The sequence below is a fragment of the Lemur catta genome, chromosome 6, assembly GCF_020740605.2.
Source record: "Lemur catta isolate mLemCat1 chromosome 6, mLemCat1.pri, whole genome shotgun sequence".
Taxonomy (NCBI): Eukaryota; Metazoa; Chordata; class Mammalia; order Primates; family Lemuridae; genus Lemur; species Lemur catta.
In genome coordinates, this window is record NC_059133.1 from 1448894 (window position 1) to 1457019 (window position 8126).

An 8126-nucleotide genomic window follows, 5' to 3' on the forward strand; every position below is an offset into this window, starting at 1 on the left:
GTGCGGGGTGGGAGGTGAACATTCATCGACTTCAAATTGGTTTTAAATGTCGTCTGCTCTTTAATAAGATTCGGCCCTGCAGTTATCCTTTGTGCCTGGAACGCTCCCTCCGCTGCCCTCTCAGACGCTGGGCTGGAAGAGCCTGGACGCCGGGTCTCTCCGAGGGTGTCCAGCCGGGGCTGGGCTGGCTCCGTGTCCAGGCGGGCAAAGGGCACGGCTTCAGTCTGAAACAAGACGGAGGCGCTGACATCAAGCACGAGCGTGTCGACACAGCCACTGTCTGGGGCACCTGCGTCTGTCCCTCCCTCCCGAGCAGACTCCAGACCACGTCCTCCGTCTGCAGCTCTGTCCTGCCCCCTGGGAGCCAGCAGTGAACAGAGACAAAAGCTTTGCCCCAGGGGCGTGCATTCGGGAGGGACAGACATGGAACAGGCAGGACTGGACGGTGGTTTAGGCAGAAGAGAGAACAAAGCATGAGGGACCGAAAGTGAGGAGTGGGGTTAAATTGTGGGTGCCCAGGGGCTCCCGGGGAGTCACACTCAGTCAGATCTGGGGGAAGGACGGAGTGAGCCCTGCAAACTGCTGGAGAGAGAGGACCAGAGTGAGAACCCCAAGTGCAAAGGCCCCGAGGCACATAGGGACCAGAGACCGACCACCTGGCGGGAGGGAGGGAGGGAGCGAGGGGCAGGCTCCTCCTGGGACGAGGTCTCCAGGCCAGTGGAGCAGCAAGACTGGCCCCGGCTCACACTTTCCGGAACCCGTCTGCTGCTGGGGACCGGGGGTGACCATGGAGGCAAGAGGCTCAGGCTGTCCAGGCGCAAGGTGTGCCCTAACCGGGGGGAGGTGAGACAGGCTGACAGAGGTGGCCGGTCCCCTCCTCACCTCCCGCTGTGCCAGCGCCTGTGACCCTCCATGGCCAGCAGAGAATCTCACATTTGTCTTACGGCAAGTCCCCACTCGGCACCTGGCACTCGGACACCTGATACTTTTACTGAATGAAAATTTGAGGGGTTTTCATTAAGTTGCAGATAATGAAAGCATTTTAATAGTATTCTAAATAAAACCTACTTTTTTTTTTTTGTTTTTCCTTTCGTACCTGCATGTGGGAACACCATCTGGGAACGAACAGAAGAACATGAACGTGACAGGACCAACGTGTTGTCACATCTTCCTGGGCCACACTGTGGAGCCATCACTTGAAACACTGGAGAAGCAAAGTGTTCGCCGAGGGCCGGTGACACCCCGGCGTCTCAGCAGGTCCTGCCCTCGGACAAGGATCTGTTATGCAAATGCGCATCCTCTGCTGTCAAGTACAGAACATGGAATTCCAACTTCAAACTTTGTCTATTATTTTTAACACTAGCTGTGGAGGTCGAACACATTTTACGCTGCAGAGGAAAGGGGCACCAAACTCCTGTCTGTGTTCCCAAAAAGGACCTACTTTGAAGCACATCTGTAAGAGGCTTAGGACCAGGCATGACAGTGAACACGACCAGAGAACATGTTAATTCTCCCACTGACTCCAGGAGCAAAACCAGGCTGGAAGGAGGAAGAGGAGGCACGGGCCCCACTGCTCACATAGGAGCCCGAGGCACAGAGAGCTTAGGTGTCTCGCCCAGCGCAGCACAGCCGAGGCGGCAACTGCAGAGTGGAAGAAAATCTGCGAAGCGCCCAAGTCCTTGTCACCTGCTTCTCTGATAAGAGAACGAGGGTCTGTGCCATCTTCTTTCTCTGGTGACGGCCACTGTAATCAGACTCAATCAGTTAATTTAGCACAACTTTTATATGGAAAAAAAACTATGAAGCAATCATGTAAAAATAAACTTAACAAGAGATAATATATTAGGACAAAATTCAATTACATATATTAATATATGTCAGTTTTCCCCTAAGTTGCCATAAAATTCTATCAGTTTTTGTTTTTTTCTTGCTTTCATTGTTTACAGAGGCAGGCAAGCTGATTGCAAAGTTTATCAGGGGAAAAAAAAAAACCCAAAAGTAGCCAGAAAAACCCTTAGATAACGGTGGGGCGGGTGGACGGCTAACTTGTCAAATATTAAAACATGCCACAAGTCCTCTGTAATTATAATAACAAGGTGTCAGTGCATGAATAGGAGACTAATGGCAGAACAGAAAACCCAGAAATAGACACAATTACATATAAAAATTTAGTGTGCAATAAAGACAGCACCTCCGATAGCAGAAGAGATGTTTTACGGGCGGCACTGGGCGGCTTCATCACCTGTGAAAGATGAAGTTGGATCCATTTCTCACACTCTATATGAGGATAAATTCCAAGCTATTGAGAAATATAAAAAAACCATCCAAGCAACAAGTGTGAGAAGAAAATACGGAGAATTACATCCACTATATAAAACATGAAAACACCATTGCAGGGCAAAACTCCGCAAGCACAGTGAAATGACGCAGGGTGAGCAGGGAAATGCCTGTGGCTTGTCACAGATTAGCAGTAATTTTCCTACACATATAGACAAGTCTGCACGTATTTTAAATCTTGAAGAAAAAGACCAAATCCACTTAGAATGAGCTGGAGCTATGGACACAGAAAATAAATGCAAATCACCACTAATCATGGGAAATGATGTCCAACCGTTCTCCTAAGAACAGACAATAGAATGAAACCTGTCCCCACTGGACAGAGCTGGGCAGGGTGGAGTGAGCCCTTGTACCCCACGTTGCCCACGGACGCAGCACAGATCCTGCCCCGGCGCTCGCTGCAGCCACCGAGGGTGGAGTCTCATAAAATCACGTTGCAAATGTCCAGAATACAATCTAAAACTGCACAGCAAACCGAGCACCAGGGGAAACAACTCAGCTAACAAGTGAAAAAAATAATAATAAGCAGAAGCTAAACCCAGGAAGAACCAGCTTCGGAATTATCGGAGAAACACTTCCAGGCGGTGCTTGTGATCACGCTCAGGGAAGAAGGGTGAGCACGTGAAACGAGCAGAAATATTGTGTGTCAGCAAAGAAGAAGAAGAAGAAGCTGTAAAGGACAAACTGGGAAGCATCCGTCTGCCAGACTTCAGGCTATACTATCAGGCGAAACAGGATGGCACTGGCACAAGAACAGAGACACAGACCTTTGGAACAGGACGGAGATCCCAGGTGTAAAACCATCCTTGTATTGTCATCTGATCTTTGACAAAGCAGACAAAGCATACACTGGGGAAAAGCTTCCCTATTCAATAAGTGGTGCTGGGAAAACTGGATCCCCACCTCTCACCTCTCACAAAAATCAACTCATGGTGGATGACAGACTTAAACCTAAGGTGTGAGACCTTAAGAATACTGGAAGAAAATGTTGGAAAAACTCTTATAGACATTGGCCTAGGCAAAGAATTTATGAAGAAGACCCCCAAAGCAATCACAGCGGCAACAAAAATAAATAAATGGGACCTGATCAAATTAAAAAGCTCCTGCACAGCCAAAGAAACTATCATTGGGGCAAATAGACAACCTACAGAATGGGAGAAAATATTTGCTCTCTACACATCTGATAAAGGGCTGATAACAAGAATCTATATAGAACTTAAGAAAATCAGCAAGAAAAAAATCAAACAACCCCATCAATAAATGGGCAAAGGACATGAACAGAAACTTTTCAAAAGAAGACAGACTAATGGCCAATAAACATATAAAAAAGTGCTCAAATCTCTAATTATTAGGGAAATGCAAATCAAAACCACAATGAGATATCACCTAAGTCCAGTGAGATTTGCCTCTATCAAAAAGTCCTAAACCAACAAATGCTGGTGTGGATGTGGAGAGACAGGAACACTCTTACACTGCTGGTGGGACTGCAAATTAGTATAACCCTGTGGAAAGTAATTTGGAGATACCTCAAAGAGCTAAAAATAGAAATACCATTTGATTCAGTGATCCCACTACTGGGCATCTATCCAAAGGAGAAAAAGACATTCTATAATAAAGACACCTGCACTCAAATGTTTATAGCAGCACAATTCACAATTGCAAAGACGTGGAAACAACCCAAGTGCCCATCAATACCTGAATGGATTAATAAAACGTGGTATATGTACACCATGGAGTTCTACTCAGCTACAAAAAACAATGGTGATCTAGCACTTCTTATATTATCCTGGATAGAACTTGAGCCCATCCTTCGAAGTGAGGTATCACAAGGATGGAAAAACATGCACCATATGTACTTGCCATCAAACTGGCACTAACTGATCAACACTCAGGTGCTCACATGTTAGTAACACTCACCGGGTGCCAGTCAGGTGGGGGAGGGCGGGTGGGGTGTAAACCCACAGCTAATGGAAGCAGAGCCCACTGCGTGGGGGAAGAACACGCGTGTAGCCCTGGCTTGGACGAGGCAAACACATTACATGTAACCACAATGTTTGTACCCCCATAATATCCTGACTTAAAAGAATAAAAATAAATAAATGAATAAATAATTTGATTATCACAATAAAGCAAGTCTCTCACACACAAAATTTTAAAACCAAAGTCTCCAATAACCAAAATTCAGCAAATAAACCAGAGCGGGACTCCAGACCACAGTGGAAATGATCCATTCAGAACAGCGGAAAGAGAAAGAGTTGAAATTCACACACAGAGCCCAGGGCGTTGTGACGTGACATGGAAAGACCGACTATAATGCATGACATTAGGGACCCCGAGGAGGAGGCCACTCCTGGGAAAGCACGTGTGCACACAGACGTGCAGCTCATAGCACCTTTATCTGTGATGGTCAAAGCTGAAAACAGCCCGGATAGCGTTAACAGGCCAGCGTGTGAGCAAACTGAGCTGTGGCGTATCCGTACCGTGGAATCAGCTCTTCAAGTAACAATGAACTATTGACACCTGCGACAGTCTGGACAAATCTCCAGAGAATCATTGCCAGTGGAAAAAACCTAAACACAGAAGATGGTGTTATTGGAGTGACGTCTTCCTCCATCTAGCGTTGCTACAGCAGAATACTGAGCCCGGGGGTTTACAAAGAAGAGAGGCTTATCTGGCTCACGGCTTGGCTCGTGGAAGTGCGGGATCAGGGGCATCTGCATCTGGTGGGGGCCTCAGGCCGCTTCCCCTCCTGCACGGCGTGTGGGGAGCTGGCGTGTGCACAGCGACCACGTGCTGAGAGGAAGCAGGAGAGACACAGGGAGAGCCAGACCCCGTCGAACAGCCGGCTCTCTCAGGGCCTGATCTGTCCAGGAGGGACCTGCCCCGGTGACCTCAGACTCTCGCGGGCCCCACCCCCCACGCTGCCACACTGGGGATTAAATTTCACAGGAGTTTCGGTGGGGACCAGCCAAACTACAGCAAGTGAAATACTTGCATCATATGCTATCCTAGTTCCTAGCAAATATCAATAACTGTATAAGCTTCTCGCCAGAATGACCAAATAAAGACAAAGGATATAAATTGCCAATTGCCCATATCAGGAAGAAAAAATGGCTCCACACATACACGTATATTTTAAAATGGAAAGAGAAACCATATATTTACATGCATATATAAGACACACACACACATATATATAAAGAAGGAGACACATTGGGGAGCAGAGACAGAATAATCCGTGAAGCTGGCAGAGCGTGTCCAGAGACTACAAGATTAGCTCCACATTTGAGAAGCAGTCAATGAAATCCATCATCTTGGCTGACTGAAGAATAGAAGAAAATATGATCATTTCAGAAAATGTACTTGGCAAAATCCAACATCCATTCACAAAAAAGACTCTAAACAAACTAGGAATAGAATGAAACTTATCCAAATTCAGAAAGAGCATATACAAAAAAAGCCAGTTGCATCACATGTGATGGTAAAATACGATAACGCTTTTCCCCGAAGTTGGGAGCAAGAAGACATCTGCTCTAGTCACGTCTTTCCAACGCTGTGCTTGAAGTTCCAGCCGGTTCAATCTGGCAAGAAAAATGAATAAAAAGCATACAGATTGGGAAAGAATAAGTAAACATGGCATTATTCTTAGACTACATGACAATCTAGGAAATTCACAAGGAATCAACAAAAACATTAGTAGAATTAATAAGTGAAGTTATTAAATTATAGGATGCAATGTCAATGTGTGAAAATCAACTGTATTTCTATATATTAACAATGGACACTCCAGAATTAAAAGGAAAAACAATAGTATTTAAAATGGCATCAAATGTATTATTAAGAAATACGACGACGTACCTGAAAACTACAACATTTCCTGACATTTCTGAAGTTAAAATGAATGGAGACACGCATTGTGTTCATGGTTCGGGAGATTCATCACTGTTAAGATAACTACCCTCCAAATTGATCTCCATAGTCAATGCAGTCTCAGTAAATGCTACCAGTCTTGAATTTGTTTATTTACTTATTTTGGCAAATTGGCTGATTCTACAGTGTATGTGGAAATGCAACAGAATAGTGAAAATAATTTTGAGAAAGAACAAAGTCAGGGAACTTAGACTACCTAACGTTTGGACTTACCATGAAGCTGCAGCAATAGGACAATGTTGAATCAGAGCAAAGATGGGCTCAAAAGTCAATGTCCCCCGACAGAGTCCAGAAACAGACTCACTTGGGCTCAACTCACTTTGGCGTCAGTGTTAAGGCAATTCCACGGGGTAAGAATCGTCTCAATAACTGGTGCTGGACCAACTGGGCACGTGTGTGAAAGAAAGAGACATCCACCCTCATCTCCCACAAGACATTTAAGATGTAATGTGAAGATATAGTGTAAAGATATAAAAACTATGTAACCTTTCAAAGAAAAATCTTAAGTGACCGTGGGTTAATGAAAAATTTCTTAAATTCAATACAAATGGGACACACTATATAATAAAATAATAGTAAATTGGACTTCATCAAAAGTTTAGTTTGCTCTTGGAAGAACGGTACCATGAAAATGAAAAGGCAAGACACAGACTGAGAAAAAATATTTGAAATTCGTGTATCTGAAAAAGAACTTACATTAGAAACATATAAAGTACTTCTACAACTCAATAAAAACACAATTAAAATAGATGAGTGAAATAATTAAGCAGACGTTTTACCCAGAAGATATACAAATGGGAAAGAATGCTAAACATCAGTAGTCATTAAAGAAATGCAAATCAAAACCACCACTCCATACCACTACACGCCTGTAGAAAGGCTAAAATTTAAGAGACCATAGCAAGTGTTGGCAAGGTTCTGGAGCAACTGGTACGTTCCTACACTGCTGGTGGGAATGCAAAATGATACAGCCACTTTGAAACATTGTTTGGCAGATTGTTGAAATGTTAACTGTGTATCTATGATGCAGGATGCAGCTGTTCCACTCCTAGGCACTTACCCAGGAAAAATTGAAGCACATGTTCACACAAATGCACAGCACAATAGGCCAAAGTGGAAACGAAACACATGTCCTCCAACAAAGAATGGATGAACAACTTATGGCATATCCATTCAGTGGAATGCTACTCAGCAAAAACGAAAATAAACAAGCTCTCGATGCACTCTACAGCACACATGTATCGGAGTCATGCTAAAGGAAGAAAGACACCTAACAGAAAGAAAATACTCTATGATTTCATTTATATGGAATTACAGACAGCACACACATTTGTAGTGACAAAATGCAGACTGCTGCCTTGTTGGGTGGTGGCAGGGGTGGGGCACAGCGGGGCGTGAGGAGACAGTGGTGGTGGGTAGTGCACAAAACTCCTCAAATGTACAGTTTAAATATGGCAGTTTATTATGTGTCGATGGTATTTCCATAAAACTGTAAAAATAAAAATAAATTAAGGGTAGGCTTGATGAAAAACCCAAAATCTCCTTCTTTGAAATGGTAATAACAAACTTGGTAAATATAAAAAGAGATAATCATTATGAGAAAATAATATAAAGTATATAATGATAATAAATTTTAAAAGCTAAATGAACAACAGATATATGTCATGAAATGTGAATGAGAAAAGTTGTGTGAAGGAGAGAGGAAGAAACTGCAACAGGTAGATCATGAAAGAGAACGTAAAACCATCAGCGATCAGCCTTGCACATGTGCCAGACCCAGATGGCACATAAATATGTTCCACCAAACCTCACGTTTAACAGACAAAACCTTCCGGAACTTCCAAGGTACCCGAGAAAAA

General features: G+C 44.0%; 1 long non-coding RNA gene across 1 annotated transcript; it reads right to left on the bottom strand.

The window, feature by feature from the left end:
- Positions 1-212: 212 nt before the first annotated feature.
- On the bottom strand, positions 213-4841 carry LOC123640783. The gene is made up of 5 exons (XR_006736049.1): positions 4818-4841; positions 2192-2299; positions 1687-1744; positions 1097-1303; positions 213-224 (listed from the first exon to the last, which is right to left on the bottom strand). It is a non-coding gene; the product is annotated as an uncharacterized LOC123640783 (long non-coding RNA).
- Between the last annotated feature and the right edge of the window lie 3285 nt (positions 4842-8126).